The sequence below is a fragment of the Salarias fasciatus genome, chromosome 10 (assembly GCF_902148845.1).
Source record: "Salarias fasciatus chromosome 10, fSalaFa1.1, whole genome shotgun sequence".
Lineage (NCBI taxonomy): Eukaryota > Metazoa > Chordata > Actinopteri > Blenniiformes > Blenniidae > Salarias > Salarias fasciatus.
The window spans coordinates 23,144,778-23,164,448 of NC_043754.1; the positions used below are offsets into that span (position 1 = coordinate 23,144,778).

Below are 19,671 nucleotides of genomic sequence, written 5' to 3' on the forward strand. Positions count from 1 at the left end.
CCTCCTCCTCCCCCTCAGAGGTATGCATGAACCAACTAGCTGGAAGGTATTGGCTGCATTTACAAATGAAAGGTGGCTGGCTGTAGGAGAATGACTTGTGTATTCAAAAGCACTGGACCACTTTGGCCTCTCTGGGTTTCCCAGGGAGGCCAGAAAATCCTGGTATTCCTAGTGTTAAAGGGGATGTTGATCGACCGGTTTTGCTCATTCATATTTAATTTCTAGCCCCCCCTAGAAGACCTATACAGGATAAACGGCACTGAAAGCTTCTTAGATCTGTGTCTTTTACTGCGCCGCTTCCTTGCATTTCCTCCCTCCTCCGAAAACACTCTGTTCAGTTGACTCCATCCCAGTCTCATCCATGTGCACATCCCACTCGCTGTGATTGGTCACACCCACTTTGCCGGTACGGAAGTGGAGATAACTGTTGCCATAACAGCTGGTTGTGAAATGGCACATTCTTCAGAAATCCAGCCTTAACTTTTGAACATATTGAGCCTCTTTTGTGTAATCACTTCCATTTAATTTCGCGTTGCGTTCAAGGACCTCCTCAGCGGTGTGGCGCATTCAAAGACAGTTGATGACTGCTGGCTCTCCTCTGTGACTCAGACGTGTAAACAGCTGATTGTAAAAATATTTATTTGCGCCTACAGTGGGATAAAAGTTTAGCCAGGGGGGAACGTGCGTTGCCGAGCGGCGCGCTGCTCACACGGAGTATCCAAGCGGCCGCCGCTGCTGCTCCGCGGTGCGCAGCTGCTAATTAGCCACAGACGCGGCGCTGTTTTTTTTTATTTATTTTTTTCCTGTCAGTTGTCCGGGTGCTGCAGAATTTAGCGCGAGCGGGGCACCCGGACTGAAAAGGTCTGGCAGAAACCCTTATGGGACGGTTGTATTTTCACTGACCTGCTGCAGTGACGCTGCTCTGATAATAAACATGCTACGTCTTGGTGTAGCATACGATGTGCTATTATGCTAGGATAGCTCCGACGCACCACAGACATGCTGCACTATGTTTTCGTTTCAACTTGTAGTGATCCCACACTTTGCGTCCCAAAACACTTACTATTATTATTATTATGATAGAAAACATTCACCCGCTTGCCCCGTGTGGCAGATAACCCTGCTATTTACTCGACAAACAGAAAATTCATCTGCCGTTTGCGGCTGTTAATTACGTTGGTGGTAATTGTAACTTTTTTGCGCTATTCCCCCATCAGCTGATGATTTCTTAGAGCACCCAACCTTACCATCTAAAATAACTTTTATAGCTAACACAAAATAAACACAGGACACTGAAAAGTTCTAACTTACCGCTTGCAAAACAGTGCCATGCAAAATGCCGTCTTTGTCTTCTTCTGACCCAGAAAAAGAAGTAATTTCCACTGCTGCCTGGCTGATTTCGTCTTCAGGAAAGCCAAATAAAACTGCCTTTCCAGGATATCCAAATAAACATTTTCTGGGAGCCATGTTCTCTGGATCTAACACCAACACACTCACACCAGGCACAGAGAAGGCAGGGCCGGGTCTCAGCATGACCATATAAGGAAGCCCGGCTCACATCTACGTCACACCGGTCCCGGCTTGAAAGAAACTCAGTGAAACAGAGCGTTCACAGCCAGGCAGAACTGTTTTCAGGGCTTGCGGGCAAAGACATGAACCGCATTACTCGACACTTTGGTGTCGTTTCACATTGGTATCAGACTATTTAATAGTGTTTACAGGTTTAAAAAAGAGTTTCACTGATCAACGTCAATCCGTGTATCATTCGTTCAATTGATATTCAATTAAGAATCCAAAAACAAAATATTGAAAAATGAGTCGTTTTTCCTTTTTTCCGTTTTTAAAATGAAAACAAATAAATGAAAATTGGTTTGTTTTTCAATATCCCGTTTGTTAAGACAGATCAAATAAAGGAAAGTTGAAATGCGGCCACAGAACAGACTTTAAAGTGATTTTTCAATTTCTTCGATCTCCATGACCCGGAAGTTCTATCGTCTGTGTTTTGGTTTTTGTCGGCGGGAAGGTGGGCGGGTCACGGGACCCTGTGGGTCAGTTTAAGGCCAGCACACACTACTATACACTACTACAGAAGGATCAGGCCGAATTTTGCCCCGATCTTCTCCTCCCGACCGAAGCCGACAAGGTCCGACTGTCGGGAGTAAGATAATGATCTCGGGTCTGATCTTCGTGTAGTGTTCGGGGGGTTCAGAGAGATGTTTTCCAGTCGGAGCCTCTCGGGAGGCGTCGGAAGGGGAGATCGTAAATTATGAACATGTTTCATATTTCTGATCGCAAATCCTGTGGTGTGTGGAGCTCTGAGAGGCGCTGATCAGCTCCGAGTAGAGCTGTCCACTCCCTCGAAATAAAGCTTCCTGATTGGCTGGTGCTGCTGCTTAAAAAAAAGTCCCCTCTCAGCTGTCAGAGATGGAGACATATGTGAAACATATTCACTATATGACAGTGAAAGAGAAAAGTCAGAACTCCTAAACTCAACAGTGCAGAAAGTGATGGTTAATCCTCAATACCTGGATCGCTCCTGGATAAACTGTATTTCCTCCATTCAGACCCAAACTCCGATCTGCTCATTCATCTGCATCGCCAGTCCTGCAATAATCCCGATGTTTGAATTCATGTCCACTATTAACCATCATGGAAAAAAAAAAAAAAAAACAACTTTCCCTGCCTTCAGAGAGACGAGCGACGCATAATGAAATTTACCTAATCGCTTAAGAGCAGTAGCAGACTCTGACAAAGCTACTTTTTTAGATCACCAAATATCTTAAATCATTCTTTTTGTCCCCAGATTGGATAGTTTACACCAGAATAAAATCTCGTTGAGCTTTGATTAGGTAAATTTCATCATGCGTCGCTCTTCTCTCTGAAGGCACTGAGTCAGGATATTAAAGTTGTTTTTTTTTTTTTATTTATTTTTTTCCTCATTCTTCCGTGATGGTTAATGTAGGACTTGCGATGCAGATCGGAGTTTGGGTCTGAATGGAGGAAATCCAGTTTATCCAGGAGCGACCCAGTTATTGAGGATTAACCATCACTTTCTTCACTGCTGAGTTTAGGAGTTCTGACTTTTCTCTTTCACTGTCATATAGTCAATATATATCACATATGTCTCCATCTCTGACAGCTGAGAAGGGATTTTTTTTAAGCAGCAGCACCAGCCAATCAGGGAGCTTTATTTCGAGGGTGTGGACAGCTCTACTCGGAGCTGATCAGCGCCTCTCAGAGCTCCACACTCCACAGGATTTGCGATCAGAAATATTAAACATGTTCATTATCGATGATCTCCCCTTCCGACGCCTCCCGAGAGGCTCCGACCGGAAAAAATCTCTCGGAACACACCGCACACTACACGAAGATCGGACCGAACTCCCGACAGTCGGACCTTGTCGGCTTCGGCCGGGAGGAGAAGATCGGGATTCTGTAGTGTGTGCTGGCCTTAAACTGACCCACAGGGTCCCGTGACCCGCCCACCTTCCCGCCGACAGAAACCAAAACACAGACGATAGAACTTCCGGGTCACGGAGATCCAAGAAATTGAAAAATCACATTAAAGTCTGTTCTGTGGCCGTATTTCAACTTTCCTTTATTTGATCTGTCTTAACAAACGGGATATTGAAAAACAAACCAATTTTCATTTATTTGTTTTCATTTTAAAAACAAAAAAAGGAAAAACGACTCATTTTTCAATATTTTGTTTTTCGATTCTTAATTGAATATCAATTGAACGAATGATACACGGATTAACGTCCCCTTTAACTTTGACTTTGTTGTACGTTTGCTCTCTGCTGCTCATCAGGATGTTGATGTATGAACTGATTGAATGTGACTTGAATTCTTTATGTAAATGCTGTTAATCTGTTGTCATTATCACTGAAACATGAGGGAGGAGGAGCAGCTGTGCTCAGGTGATCCAGGTCCAAGAGTCCAACCAGGAAACCAAGAAGTCCAGAGTGCAGCTGACAGTCCTCTGTGTCAGAGAAGCAGAACTGGGTGCATGTTGGTCCAACTTTGTCTTCTAATGTCAAAATGTGACTGAGTTTTGTCTCTTTGGATGTCTGTTGAACTGTTGAACAGGTTGTCCTGTTCTCTCCCAGCTGCCTGATGCTGAGTGATGTGGATGAAGAGGACAGATCAGAGTGTGTGGACAGGTAAGAAACATCAGCTGCTTCTGCAGAGTCCATCAACACAATCTACACAAAAAGCAACAGCAAAGAGACATGTTGAGATGGAGAGAGAAAGAGAGAGAGAATATGTAATGAAATGAAGTGCCAGTGACACTGCAGGTGCAGGTGTTGTCACAGAGACGACTCAAATTGAATGAAAGTCTTTGGGAGGAAAAATGGTGCTTCTTTAAAACAAAACCATTTTCAGATTATACAGACAACAGAGGCCCTTATTTGGAGCTGAAGACCTGCAGCTGCATTTTGATGAATAATATAATAACATTGAGAGAGAAATATGGCCATGATGATGAAAAACTATTTTAAAAAGGGTTTTTCCTGTTTTTCACGAAACCCCTTTGAATGGGACTTTTTTTTTCAGTTATTTCTGATTTCTGTTGAAACAGTTTATTGAATTGTGAACAAAAGACAAAGGACACTGTTTCTGAATTTTCTGTTTGGTTTGGTTCAAACCTGAAACTCCGTCAGAAGTATAATTATAGCATTAAACAGGTTTTAGTGACAGTAGTTTTACACCTCACCGATTTCTTGTTCAGGAACATAAAATAATGTTGAGTGAGAAAGTGAAGAAAACGTAGCGTGAGAAAAAAATGAAAGAGAGAAAGAAAGATACTGTTACTGAGTCCCGATATAAAAGACAGAGAGCAGGTCTAATGTTTTGTTCACTCACTTCTAATGTTTATATTTTATTAGATTATTTTTTGTCATGTTTCATCTACTAACAGTGTGTGTGTGTGTGTGTGTGTGTGTGTGTGTGTGTGTGTGTGTGTGTGTGTGTGTGTGTGTGTGTGTTCTCGTATTTCTATCCTTGTTGGGGCCAAATGTCCCCACAAGGATAGCAAAACGTGAAACGACGTGCCTTGTGGGGACCTTTTTCCGGTCCTAAGTAGGAGAAACAGTGTTTTCTTCACCATGTTGTTGTTACTGAAAAAAGTAAAAGTGCAAAAACATTTCTTTAGGGTTAGGCTTTATTGTGGTGTGGGTTAGGGTTAGGGTAAGGGTCAGGGTTAGGGGCTAGACATGAATGGGAGTCAATGGACGGTCCCCACAAGGATAGAAATACAAGACTGAGCGTGTGTGTGTGTGTGTGTGTGTGTGTGTGTGTGTGTGCAGACACATAACAGAGTCTTCAGGATCCAGCAGGCTGTCTCTGAAGAGTGACCAGTCCAGAGTCTTCTAGACTTCAGTGTTGAACCTGGACCTTCAGACACAAAGTAAGAAACTCTTTGTTTCCTTTGATTTCCTTCAAAGCAGAGTGAGAGATGTTGAGCTCACTTTCAGATTCAGCTCCAGGATTCAGAAGCAGTGTGAGAGTTGGTGTTGTGTTGCTCAGAGTAAATGTTGCTTGGTGTCCACAGAGACAAGAAGAGGACTGATGTCTCTGACTGACGTCTGTCTTCTTTCTCAAGTCAATCTTCAATTTCCTTTGAAACTGATGGAGGCTTTTCTCAGATTGCTCCAGTACTTTGTGGGACAGAGTTGAATAGAATACACTTAATTTATCTCACCACAGAGAAATTTACTGCCACAGAGGCTCAAAGAACACACAGGCTGGTGCAAAAAATGATTAAAGGTGCAAATCAAAATCAAAATAAGTAATAATGCAAACCTTAAGGAAGAAATAGAAAACTAAAAAAAACAAAAAAATCTATGTACAACATAAATCTTAAAATATAAAAAGAACTATAATAAATACTCTATGTACAAATATGTTTGTGTGCAGCAGAGTGAGTGGTTATAAAGTGTCAATGATTTCTTATGAGGGTTGTAAAGTGGGAATGACTGCCGGATATTATGATGTCCAGAGTTATTGCTCATATTCTACACAGTGGAGTTGTACAGTCTGACAGCGGTGGGGATGAAGGACCTGCTCTTTCCTGCACTGAGGGTGTCTCAGTCGGCCACTGAAGGAACTGCTGAGCTCCTCTCCCGTCTGGTGCTGTGGCTGAGAGCTGTTGTCTATACTGGATGTGAGCTTGGCCAACATCCTCCTCTCACCTACATCCTACACAGAGTCCAGTGGACAGCCCAGGACAGAGATGGTCCTCCCAATCAGCTGGTTGAGTCTCTTCCTCTCCTGCTCTGTGCTACCTGGGGCCCAGCAGGTAGCGGCATAGTGGATAGCAGAAGCTACCACAGAGTCATAAAAGGTCCTGATCAGAGGTCTGCTCCCTCCGAAGGACCTCAGTTTCCTCAGAAGGTGGAGCCACTCTGGCCCTTCTTGTACAGTGTCAGTGCTGTGAGACCAACATGTGATGTGTTCCCCAACAGGCTCCTGATGAGCGCTTCTTTGACGCTCAAAGATAGACAGAGATAATAGAAGATCTGATAGAAAGACTTTGGAGCAGCTGCAACTCTAATCTGTTCTCAAAATGTCAAGGAGCTGCTTTTCAGAGGAACAGAAGAGAGACATCCTGAGGAAGTGGAGATGTTTGTGTTTGTTAAACTAATGTCTTTGTGAGCAGGTTTCATTGGTACAAACAGAGGTGTCAAACAAAAACAAAAGGTATGTGGGCCACAAATGTGCCCAAGCTCCAAGCTGGCCTGTTAAACTTAATGACTCTTTAAACAGTTTGGAAGTACAACTGGAATTGAAACGCCATGTTTACCTCCGCCAAGGAGGTTATGGAATCACGTTGGCTTGTTGGTTTGTTGGGTTTTATTTGTTAGCAACATTACAGAAAAAGTTATGGACGGATTGCAATGAAACTTTGTGGAAAGGTGGGTCTTGGGCTAACTTAGAATCCATTAAATTTTGGTGATGATCCGGATCTGTCTGGATCCAGGAATCTTTTAAAGGATTCTTTATCATTGAGAGATAGGGCAGTCTTTCACATAGTTGGGCAGGCCCGCCGACAGGAGGCCTGTGCGGCATGTGCGCCGCACGCTGCACTGCACACCGCAGCGCTCCGCTCCGATCACACCCCCGATCACAGTGTTGTTTTATTATATTATGGTGTTCTTATTGTTGTTGGTGACTGATTTCACCTGTGGCGGAGGTCTGCGCTCTCTGAGTGCCAAATTCTAGTTTTGTCATGGTGCAGCTCGACGGCTCAGGCACAGATGCAAACAAAAGCAGAAATGAATACAAAGTCTATTAAAAACACAAATCAAGAACTAGTCCGAGGTGCAGAGAGGTGTGGGGATCCTCCAGAGCACGCTGCAGATCAGAGCTAGGCCTCCTGAGCAATGTTCTGGGTTCAGATCAGCAGGTGGACGGCCAGGGCGGAAATGAAGAGCAAGCAAGAAAAGCTGACTGTACAGGGGCCTTACCTATGAAACTCTGCAGGAAAATCTGACAATAATCATGCGTGGGAACGCAACGCAAACTTCTGTCCGCAAAAAAAATTTTGAAGCCAAAAAAAAGTCCATCGCACAGCTGTTCGCAATTTCCAAGTCATGGTTTTAAATCCTGCGGAGAACGTGACAGTGGCCAACCCAACCCACAATCCCGCCCCAACTCCACCCCTTGGAGCCATATATGGGTATGCAAATGAAGTCATGAATGAAATTTGGGTATATTAGAGGGTGCGGCGCAGCGTGGAGCCTGCAGATAACCCCGGATCGGACGGATGACGTGTCGAAAAATTAAGATTTTAATTACAGTCGGGCGGGTTGCGGTTGAGGCACTAAAATAAAAAAAAAGCAACATTTTAAATCTTATTCCAAACATAAAGAAACTAATGAAAAAGATAGAAAAACACTTTTTGATCAGCCAAACGAGCAAAAGTGTGCATATAATCATGGCATTTGCAATTTAATCGCACATTCAGCATGCTCAGAGTACAATGCAGCTTTTCCTTTTCAAGGGCGATCAGCATCTCGCCGCTGGCGCAGAACACAAGTGTCGGCCGGCAGGTGAGATGGATCTGCCACTGTGTGGAGGTTTGTGGTGATGCTGCGGGTCCCTTATTGATGAGGTGGAGAGCCGGTCTTCTGTCCTTTTCGGAGGATACAGCAGTGGAGGGACAAACGGAGACACGTTGAGTGGGAGCAGGTGCCAGCGCCATCGGGCCACTACTGCTGAAGTGAAAAAAAGTGGTCCGACTTGAAGGTGCGTTGTCATAATTCATAGTGTCTCAACATTGCAGAAACACCTTAAAAAAAAAAACAAAAAAAAACTTAACATAAAAATGTAGTGGAAATTCGTTGCACAATTGTGCTTCCCGGCATTATCACAACTGTTTTGCCTCTTGAGTCAATTTTAATGCGCTGCAGCACATAGAGGCTGTGAACCTGTGATGATTCGGGGTTCGGACGTCAGATATGGCCATGGCAAAATAGCAAACATTTTTTGTGTCAGTGTCTCCTCTCATGTGCAATCATCACCCACTCACCCACTCACCAACTCACTGTCTGTCTTAATTGTCTATTTAAATTACCGTATTGGCCCGAATATAAGACGACTCCGATTATAACACGACCCCTATTTTTCAAAGATCATTTTGTGAAAAAAAAAAAACAAAAAAACAGTGTTTCGCAGCCAGGACGAAAACCGCATTGTTCCTCCTAGATCCGAGGTTCGACTATTGGTCGAATCCTCCTCTCCAGTGCCCTGGAGTAGACTTTCCCAGGGAGGCTGAGGAGTGTGATCCCCCTATAGTTGGAGCACATCCTCCGTCCCCCTTTTTACCAAAGGGGGACCACCACCCCAGTCTGCCAATCCAGAGGCACTGGCCCCACTGCCACCTGATGTTGCAGAGACTTGTCAATCAAGACAGTCCCTGAACATCCGGAGACTTGAGGTACTCAGGGTGAATCTCATCCACCCTGGTGCCTTGCTACGGAGGAGCTTACCAACCACCTCGGTGACTTCAGCTTGGGTAATGGACGAGTCGACCTCTGGGACCTCAGCCTCTGCTTCCTCCACGGAAGACGCGGCGACGGGATTGAGGAGGTTCTCGAAGTATTCCTTCTACCGTCCTATAATATCCCCAGTTGAGGTCAGCAGCTCCCCACCTCCACTGTAAACAGTGTTGACCTGCTTTCCCCTCCTAAGGTGCCAGATGGTTTACCAGAACTTCTTTGAGGCTGACCAGTAGTCCTCCTCCATGTCCCCCCAGAACTCCTCCTAGACCCGAGTTTTTGCCTCCACAACCACTCAGACTGCAGTTCGTTTGGCCTGCTGGTACCTCTCAGCTGCCTCTGGAATCCCACGAGCCAACAAGGCTCGATAGGACTCCTTCTTCAGCTTGACGGCAAACCTTACTTCCAGTGTCCACCACTGGGTTCGGGGATTGCTGTCACGGCAGGCACTGGAGACCTTACTGCCACAGCTCCGAGCAGCTGCTTCGACAATGGAGGTGGAGAACATGGTCCACTTGGACTCAATGTTCCCATCCTCCCTCAGGATCTGGGAGAAGCTCTCCCGGAGGTGGGAGTTGAAAATCATGCTGACAGAGGGTTCCGCCAGACGTTCCAAGCAGACCCTCACAACAAGATTTGGTCTACCAAGCCTGTCCGGTTTCCTCCCCCACCAGCGAATCCAACTCATCACCAGGTGGTGATCGGTCGAGAGCTCTGCTCCTCTCTTCACCCGAATATCCAAGACACATGGTCCGAGGTCAGATGACATGACAACAAAGTCGATTATCGACCTCTGACCTAGGGTGTCCTGGTGTCAAATGCACTTATGAACACCCCTGTGCTGGAACATGGTGTTTGTTATGGACAAACTGTGACTAGCACAGAAGTCCAATAACAGAACACCACTCGGGTTCAGATCAGGGAGATCGTGCGTCCCAATGTCGCTGGGCGTTAAAGTCCCCCAGTAGAACAATGGAGTCCCCAGATGGAGCACTGTCCAGCACCCCTCCCAGGGACTGCACGAAAGGTGGGTACTCTGCACTGCTGTTTGACCCATGACCTCAGACAACAGTGAGGCACTTATCCCTGACCCGAAGGCACAGAGATGCAACCCTCTCGTTCACTGGGGTGAACTCCAACATATGGCGGCTGAGCTGTGGGGCTATAAGCAAACCCATACCAGCCCGCTGCCTCTCAGCATGGGCAACGCCAGAGAAGTTTAGAGTCCAGCCCTTCTTGAGAGATTGGGTTCCAGAGCCCAGGCTATGTGTGGAGGTAAGCCTGACAATATCTAGCCGATACCTCAGAACTTCTCTCACATGCTCAGGCTCCACACTGCACCCGACCCCTATGGTTCCCTAGGTGAGTGGTGGGTCTGCCAGAGGGTGGGCCCAGATTGCCCTTTCGGGTTGAGCCCGGTCGGGCCCCATGGGCAAAGGCCCGGCCACCAGCCCCAACCCAAGGAGAGACCCATGAGACACGCCTGTTGAAATAAAACAATAAAATTAGTGCTTTCTAACACAGCAGGTTGAAAGTCCACAGTAAGCAGATAAACAAACACACAATCATCAAATATTGAGACTGTGTTCACACTTTAGCTGCATGTTGACAGAAAGGTTGACAGTTAAGATCAACTTTCACAACTGCACACTGCTGTATTTGCATGCCATAAAATGCTCATCAGACCAACTATGATAGACTCTTTCCTCTGTGTATTTTCTTCTGCTGCCATGGTTCCTGTCAGCATGTTGTCTGTCAGTCCAGCATTTTTCATCCATTGGCAAGTCTTCTTGATACTGTCCACTTCCTCTTTCTGGTGGTGCTACATGCCATGTAGGAGCCTGTGTCTTCATGTGTGCACTGCAGGTGGCCCCAGGGGGCTTCAGGGTCCCACCACAGCCCCGGCCCTTACTGTAATGACAGCGCTGGGTTTCACCTTTGCCGTCTGACTCGTGTGCTTTCGACTCCTCAGTCCGTGTTTCCAGACAGGTGTGGTGTCTCACGCACATCGCCACAGAGCCCTTGGGCCTTCTGGGATGTGGGCCGGTCCCCGTGCTGGTGGGGCCATGTGGCTGGGGGCCACTGAGGACAGTCACACTGGGGTCGAGGGGCGCCTGGGGCCCCAGGGGAAGGTTGAGGTCCAGGCAAGGGGAGCTGATTGATGTGATTTTCTGTTCCTCTGCATGGTGAATATTGATCTGAATACTTATTTGAAGAAATATTGTGAATCAAACCTAAATTACAATATCTGCCATAAAAATCACAAAAAGAGCTTTTCCTGAAATCAGTCGTATGTGTGTGTGTGTGTGTGTGTGTGTGTGTGTGTGTGTGTGTGTGTGTGTGTGTGTTTGTGTTGCTGCTTTCTCTCTCAGTGACTGAAGATGTCTGGTGTGGATGAAGAGGATTGCACATCAGGTGTGGACAGGTAAGAGACGTCATCTGCTCCTGCAGAGTCTCTCTTCTCTTCAGTCTGTCGCTCAGTGTTTGTTCCTGCCACTACAGAGTCAACTGACATCTTCTGATGTGTGCTGTTTTGTGTGTGTGTGTGTGTGTGTGTGTGCGTGCGTGCGTGCGTCTGTGAACGTTCGTGAACAAGCAGCATATTTCACCCTTACACGTACATGTCAATAAGATACAGTCAAGTCAGCACAAATCTAAGTCGGCATTACCAAACTACCAAAACACTACTGTCCTTTTGCATTCATTTCTCTTACAGACCATTGGGACCATTACAGACCAGCTACATTTGTTCTGAGATTGAATTGCACTCAGGTGGACTCTATTTACTCATTAGGTCAACATTGGATTATTGAGGAAGCCATCACACAACTTCTGAAGCCACTACGTGAAAAGGGGGTGAATAATATTGCACATCCCACTTTTCAGTTTGCAAAGCTACCAAAACACTACTGTCCTACTAAACTTACAGGTCAGACAAGGAAAGCACTGATCAGAGAACAAGCCCAGAGTTCCAGGATGACAGTGGTCTGGCATAATGTTACTCCCCTGATCAAGTCCTTTACAGTCCTTTTGTATCGTGCTTAGTCCTGTGACACATTTTAATTTTCCTTCCTGTGGACGCAGGCTTGTTTGACATGTACATTTCAGGGAGACGTGAGGCTCAACAAGATGAAATGTGACTGAACTGAATTTATCTTAAATATAGTGGTCAAATTCTTCATTGAGAACTTCGTTAGCACTTACTAGAACCCTTTGTTGTTATTTTGGGTCTCTTCTTAAAATCTACACAGTTGAGCCTCACATGTCTCCCTGAAATGTACACCTGACACAACACTTGGGCCCAGAATAGGAAATTTGAATTTGCTCCTGCTCAGAGATATTGACTCTGATGCTTTGACTTTGATGCTTCTTTTAAAGTTTCTATTTTGACAATGAAAAATGCTAGAATCATGGGACAAACTGTTATACAAAGCTCTTGTCAAGTTTGACTTGATATTATCACCAGCAGGGGGCATTATGAAATGTGGTAAAAACTGAATTTCACCTATCTATATCAGTTTCATTTGATTTGAAAAAATAATCCAAAGGAGCATGTTCCTCATCACTCTAAACCCCTAAATGTACTCATTTTGTATATTTAACTCTTCTTTTTATGGAAAAGGGGTATTTTGAAGACAGAACTACAACTCCCAATAGCAGCATGATGCAAATCCATTGAACGGGTTATGACTTTGTTGTTTTTACTGGGGTTTAAAAATATAGGGTTACGTTTCTGAGTTTATGAATGCCAATAAATGATATGAACAGCTGAACATGTACTATTGGTAAAGTGTGATGCGTGTCTTATGAATTGAATGTGAAGAAGTACATTGCTCTGGATTTATTTCTGTGATTTGCCAGCAATAGTGTGACTGCTAGATGTTGCAATTCTCACGAGATCTAGTGTTCTTGCGATACAGACAATCCTGCTCTCTAAATCAATGGGTTTTTGTCAATTGACAGTCTATAAGATGATTTTGGCGCAGGGTCCCAGACAGATGTGGAATCCCGGATGATCTGGTACGTACACCTGTCGAACAGATGTGCATATGAGACGCACGCAGCAGGTTATTGGGTATATCAGACCACCCATGTTGTTTGCACTACGATTCCCATAATGCCCTGGGGACCAGTCACATGACCAGACAGCCGCTGCACTGCCGTAGCTAAGCCAGTTGGTTCAAACAGAATGGCAAACATGAAGCTTCGGGCACATTATCCACCTCTAACCTGTCAGTCACCATAATCGCACAGTTTGTCCTCCAGTCTCCCAAACAGGGAGCACAGCGCGTGCACGCAGCTGCACAGCCCAGCCGTCCATCCGTCCGTCCGCCCACCCGCTTGCCTGCCACATGGGCACAGCCGGCACGAAAAAACTGTGCAAATCGTCATAAAGAAAAGACGCTTTTGGCCAAGTTGGTAAGCAGCTTACAGTCAAGTCGACATCGAACAAATCGGCCAATCGAGAGCCCCCCCCCTGCTGTGAGTTTGCGTGGGGCCGACTTCACTATGTGCCGACTTGACTGTATCCCGGGGGTGGTGCCGAGTTGGTCAATGCCAACTTGGATTTGTGCCGACTTGACTGTAATCTCATGTTAACCAAGCCTGCGTCCAGAGAAGGGAGAATTGTAAATGTGTCATAGAACTAAGCATGATAAGTCACTGTAAAGGACTTGATCTGAAGAGTAAGATTAGTCCAGACTGGACTTTTGAATTTGCTCAGAAATGTTGACCTTTGAACTTTGGTGCTTCTTTTAAAGCTTCTATTTTGACAATGAAAAATGCTAGAATCATGGGACCAACTGTTATAAAGTACAAAACTCTTTAACTTCACTATCCTGTCAGGTGTGACCTGATATTACCACCAGCAGTGGGCATCACGATATGTGGTGAAAACTACATTTCACCTATGCAGCCTAGTCAGGGTATCCCGTCCCAGTGCATTGAGCCGACCAGATGAACCAGGTATTTTCAGTGCTGGCCATCTTGTGCCACCTGCTCTGCATCCTCCACAGCAACTCCGTGTTGTTGGGGTCTCCCACAATGACATTGACCCATCGGGTCCAGGGCTTCCCTCATGGTCATCTCCAGCCTGCAGCCTTCGGGTCAAACTGGAGAATGGCTCGTGTCGGATGTTCTTGGGGTAGACGAAGGACATGGCCGAACCAGCGGGTGCAGGATTGTGTGACCAAGGAGGATGCTTGGGGCTGGCCTGTGCGGGCTCTAAGCACTTCATTGGAAACTCGCTGGCGCCACCTCAGGGTTTCCCTCAGTGCTTTATAGGCCTGGTGGGCCACCAGGCTTTTCTTGCCCCCTCGCCAGGCTAAGCGTTGCTGGTTTATTTATTGTAAATATGTTTTTTTATGCACCAAAACAGCAATACCAAAGACGGTCTATAGAGCTTTTAGTCATAGCTGGTGATACAGTTGAAGGTGCAATGGCGATATCTTATGGTCAATACGTGAACACATAGGGGGTCAAAGGTGAGGTGTATTTTCATCACCTGACGCCTACCACTGCCTGTCTTTACCTGTCTGCATGCTTACAACTTTATCGCGACATGTAAAGGAGAAAGGGTCAAAAACGTTGGACACTTTCTTTTTCCGAAGTCAGAGGAGCACAGGAGGAGACGATGAGGCCGCTTGTTCACCCTCAGGCCAGGGGGGGTGCATCCATGGTGAGTCGACCGAGCCGCGGCTCGATGATGAGGCAGAGCCGGTGCTAGTTAGCATGGATGTTAGCATGTCGTCAGAGCAGCCTTCTGCGAGCCGCGATGGTAAACATCGAACTAGTGGATTTAATCCAAAATGGTTAGTGTCATATCCTCAAAATGATTCACTGTCCAAACGGTGGAATTGCATTGCTTCCGTTTCATGAACCAGCCACGGACAACATGCTTCATCAGTCTGGAGGATTCCATTCATTTGAGTTTATTAAAACTTTATATTAAGATTGCGCCTTCTTGCAAGACTCTGCAATTAAGTAATGTTAATGAATGCTTACAATAACACAAAATAGTAATAATTTCAAATTTTCTGTCAAATTTTAATTTTTTTTTTGTTTTTTTTTTTGCACATAAACACGGTGGGCTTCTCCAGTAGTCCAACCACCAGGCTTAGCGAGTTTTCTAGGGGAAACCCTGCACCTGAGGTTCTCGATGGGTCTAAGAGCCCTGCTATCAAAACCATCAATTCTTGCGGGCAATTTCACTTATTTATTTAGGTAAAACAGATATTTTGAAGACAGAAGTACAACTCCCAATAGCGTCATGATGCAAATCCATTGAACGGGTTATGACTTTGTTGTTTTTTCTAGGGTTTGAAAGTATAGGGTTACGTTTCTGAGTTTATGAACGCCAATAAATGATATGAACAGCTGAACATGTACTACTGGTGAAGTGTGATGCGTGTCTTATGAATTGAATGTGAAGAAGTACATTGCTCTGGATTTATTTCTGTGATTTGCCAGCAACCTTGTGGCTGCTAGATGTTGCAATTCCTGCGAGATCTTGTGTTCTTGCGATACCGAAAATCCAGCTCTCCAAATCAAAGGGTTTTTGTCAACTGACAGTCTATAAGGTGATTTTGGCACAGGACCCCAGGCAGATGTAACCTAGCATAGCAGATGGGCCTGCCTGATTCAATTCCTAAATCCTGCAGATCCCATCTTGTAGCGCTCCATAGACCAGTGATTTCACCGGGTTAAAATTTTGCCGGCCCAATCAGGGGAAAGAGGCGGGAGCTGCAGGAGGAGCGGAAGTGACGAGAAAACATGACGACAGCGGGAAGCGCATGAAAGTTTGAAAACAATGGCGGCATGCTAAGCGATCTCCGTGGACACGGCAATATCTGCAGTTTTATAAGAAAGCGACTCAATTTCTTCTTTGAAAGAGGAGCACAGAACATCACTTAAAGTCTTTTTGTCAGGAAACGACGTCTCCTGCTTCTCAGCAGCAGCGCACGTAAGCTACGTCACACCGTGGCTTGATGCGGATTAGTCTGTGGTGAGTGTGTCGCGTGTCAATCAGAACGGTCATCCAATCTGCTTCTTCTTTGGTTGGAACGGTCGTCCACTCGTCAACTACGGATTGTTTTGAAGGTCCCGCCTCTGAAATCAAATCGGAAGAGCGGCTACCCAGATGGACTTGTGAAATATTTCCGTGGCGGACATATGAAACTGTCCATCTGGCGTGTCAGGTTAAGGCAGATGTGGAATCCCGGATGATCTGGTACATACACCTGCCGAACAGATGTGCATATGAGACGCTCGCAGCGGGTTATTGTGCATATCGGACCACCCGTGTGTTTTTCACTATGATTCCCACAATTCTTTGCAGACCGGTCACATGAGCAAACAACCCCTGCTTGCTAAGCTCGTCTGTTCAAACAGAACGGCAAACATGAAGCTTCAGGCACATTATCCACCTCTAACCTGTCAGTCACCATAATCACACAATTTGTCCTCCAGTCTCCCAACCGGGGAGCACGGCACGTGGCTGCATAGCCCAGCCAATGGAAGCTACTTTACGAGCAACCGCCCGACACAGGAAGCAGGCGCCTGTGAGCAGCGGAGCAGCCGGCCACCTGTGGCTGAGCTTTCGGCAGCCAGTCGTGGCCGCACCCTGTGTTGCATGTCCGTTCGTCCCCGGTCAAACTCACCTTGTCGCTTTAGTCACTATTAAAGACATTTAAAGGTGCATTAAGCAGTTTTCTCGTTTTATGCGAAACACCGACCCCTGCAGGCCTTGGGCGTAACTGTAGCTTAGTGAAACGCTCGCGTATGTGGCTTGCGCCCATGTACATGCACAGAAGAGGGGAACTCCTTCCTCGCTCTTTAAGTAGCGCTCGAGAAAAATTTGAGTTTCTTTTGCCTGGTGGGGTCTGTGCTGGAGTTGTGGCAGTGCTAGAAGCCGGTCTTTTCTTTCTTTTTTGGAATCTCCATCCTCAGTACTGCTCAGTTGTTGCTGCTAAGCATCTGGTGGAGTAATGGTGGACAAAACGAAACTTAAGGATATCAGGCCAGCGGGAGTGCGCATTACGTCAGGCTCAGAGCGATTCGTACCCGAATCACTCATATTGCTGTGCCTTCCGTGCCTTGCACAGGAAAATAGGAGCGACTGCGATCTTGCAGAAATAGCTCTTGCTGCCCATCAGGCAAAGGTGAAAACGTGTGTGGGTGTGAATAATTGATAATTTAATCTTTAAAACTGGGCTATGCTCCTTTAAACTGAGAATGTAAGCACGTAGATCGCCAATATGTATTTCGACCATACAGGAAGTGGATGAATTTTTTTCTCAGATTTTATATTTGAATGGATATGATCGCAGTGTTTCCAGAATGTTCCTGTTCAGCAGTGTGGGTGCACTCATCTTTAAAGTTACCTTCAGTGCAGACAGGGCAATAACAGTAAAACTGGCTATTATCTGAGTGTCTGGACAAAAGAAACAATATTATATGCCTCATTTAACCGTGAGGGGGCGTGGCTAGGTGACTCTTAGCTTAAAAAGAGAGGCATGGGACACTAAAAAACTGTGCAAATCGTGCTCCTGGACGCGATTCAATATATTACCGTATTGGCCCGAATATAAGACGACTCCGATTATAACACGACCTCTATTTTTCAAAGATCATTTAGTGAAAAAAGTAAATGCTGAAGACAACAAGGTCACTCATAAAACAACTTTTCATTATGCAATTATTATAAACTCACAACTGAGATAACATTTCACGAGATATAAAATTAAAAAATATTACTACAGCATTGAGTAAAAAATATATTCTCTTTCTCAAAATAAGAAACAATAAGCAACAAATAAGAAGCCACAAGGGGTCCAAACTCCATAAATGATGTAAATAACTTTCCAGTGCCTTCAGCTGAATCAGGCTCTGGTGGTGGGCATTCCGTCTTTCCGTTTTTCAGAGACATATTCACTCATCCTTCTATCAGTCTCTCTGAAGCGTCGCTCTTGGGACCATGGAAAGCTTTTCTCATAGTGTTAGCATCTGTAGGAATTTTTTTCTGTGCTCTCCAATAAGAACGAGGCTCTGCTCCACCAGATCTCCTGGCGGCTTGGCAGTTGTTTGATGACTCTGCTGCGTTGATCACCATCAGTTTAAAGTTGGTATCATAACTTCGCCTCTGTTGTTTGCTCAGTTGTCCAGCGTTCAGCCCCTTTGTTCCAGATGATCCGCCATTTTTCATCAGATCATTTCATCTGATTTCATCGGTCCACTCGCTCTCTGGTCAGTGATACTTTGGCTCCATCTAGCGGCGCGGATGGGTACTGACCATCTACCGTAAGTCCGCGGTTATAACACGACCCCACTTTTGAGGATGCAATTTCTGGAAAAAACATCGTCTTATATTCGGGCCAATATGGTAATTTACGCGGCTCAGAGCACGAATTGCCATAAGACTGGGTTGGGTATTCACTGCAAGCACGAAGAATCACTTCCTCAAAAATCCATGCCGTCATGTCCACCAGCGTTTTCAAGCCAGCCCTCTCCACACTAAATGTTGTGTGCTAGCCACATTAAAAAAAAAAAAAAAAAAAAAAAAAACTACAGAGGCTTCCACAGGATTTGCAGTGCGGGATAACGTATGAAGGAAGAAGCAAGGCAAAAGTTCCTCAAGATGACAGTCATCTCTTTGAGCTGTGTGGATGTGACCTTTGACCTCTGTCATGCTGTGTTTCCAGTGAACTGACTGAACCATGAAAGCTGTTTCTGAATCGTCTTATTTCACTCTCAGGTTGTCTCTGAAGAGTAACCGGTCCAAACGTCTGTCATTACACTTCAGTGGTGAGCCTGGACCTTCAGACTCAGAGTAAGAAAGTGTTTCTCTTTCATTTCATCCAATGCATGTATTGACTGGGTTTTGGCAGGAAATTTTCTGTACTACAGCTGAAACAGTTCAATGTGTGATGATCGACTTTGACTCAGTAAGAATGGAGACACTGCTGAATTTAATTCTCAAAGTGGGAAAAGTGACAAAGTAGATTGACCGAACCACCAGATACGTTGAAAAGAAGATTTTCTGATTGATTCACTGTGACTGACCTGATGGTGGTGGTGATGGGGGTGGATGTTGTATTGCTACAGCACAGACATGAAGCAAAAACAGTTATTGATCCACATTAACATGAGCTGTGTTTACCAAACACTTTGTGTGTGTGTGTGTGTGTGTGTGTGTGTGTGTGTGTGTGTGTGTGTGTGTGTGTGTGTGTGTGTGTGTGTGTGTGTGTGTGTAGACATCAGCAGCTCAGACACACAGCAGAGTCTTCAGGTTCCAGCAGGTTGTCTCTGAAGAGTGACTGGTCCAACAGTCTTCCACCAGACTTCAGTGATGAACCTGGACCTTCAGACACAAAGTAAGAAAGTGTTTTTCTTTGATTTCTTCCAAAGCAGAGTGAGAGATGTTGAGCTCACTTTCAGATTCAGCTGCAGTATTGTGAAGCAGTGTGAAAGTTGAAGATCTTTGTGTCTCTGCTGTGTGTTGTGTTGCTCAGAGTAAATGTTGCTTGGTTTCCACAGAAAGAGGAGGACTGATATCTGTGAGGAGCAGCCAGAAGGATCCAGAAGTAAGAGTGGACATGTGCCTGCTGAGGAACTGGGACTTGTTGTTGTGTTGTAGAGACATGAAAGCTTGTTGTTTGTGTGCAGTGTGATT

At 45.5% G+C, this 19,671-nt stretch overlaps 1 long non-coding RNA gene across 1 annotated transcript; it reads left to right on the top strand.

The window, feature by feature from the left end:
- Positions 1–5,368: 5,368 nt before the first annotated feature.
- Positions 5,369–19,580, top strand: LOC115395836 (uncharacterized). The gene is made up of 3 exons (XR_003932318.1): positions 5,369–5,410; positions 19,260–19,372; positions 19,536–19,580. It is a non-coding gene; the product is annotated as an uncharacterized LOC115395836 (long non-coding RNA).
- The last annotated feature ends 91 nt before the right edge of the window (positions 19,581–19,671 follow it).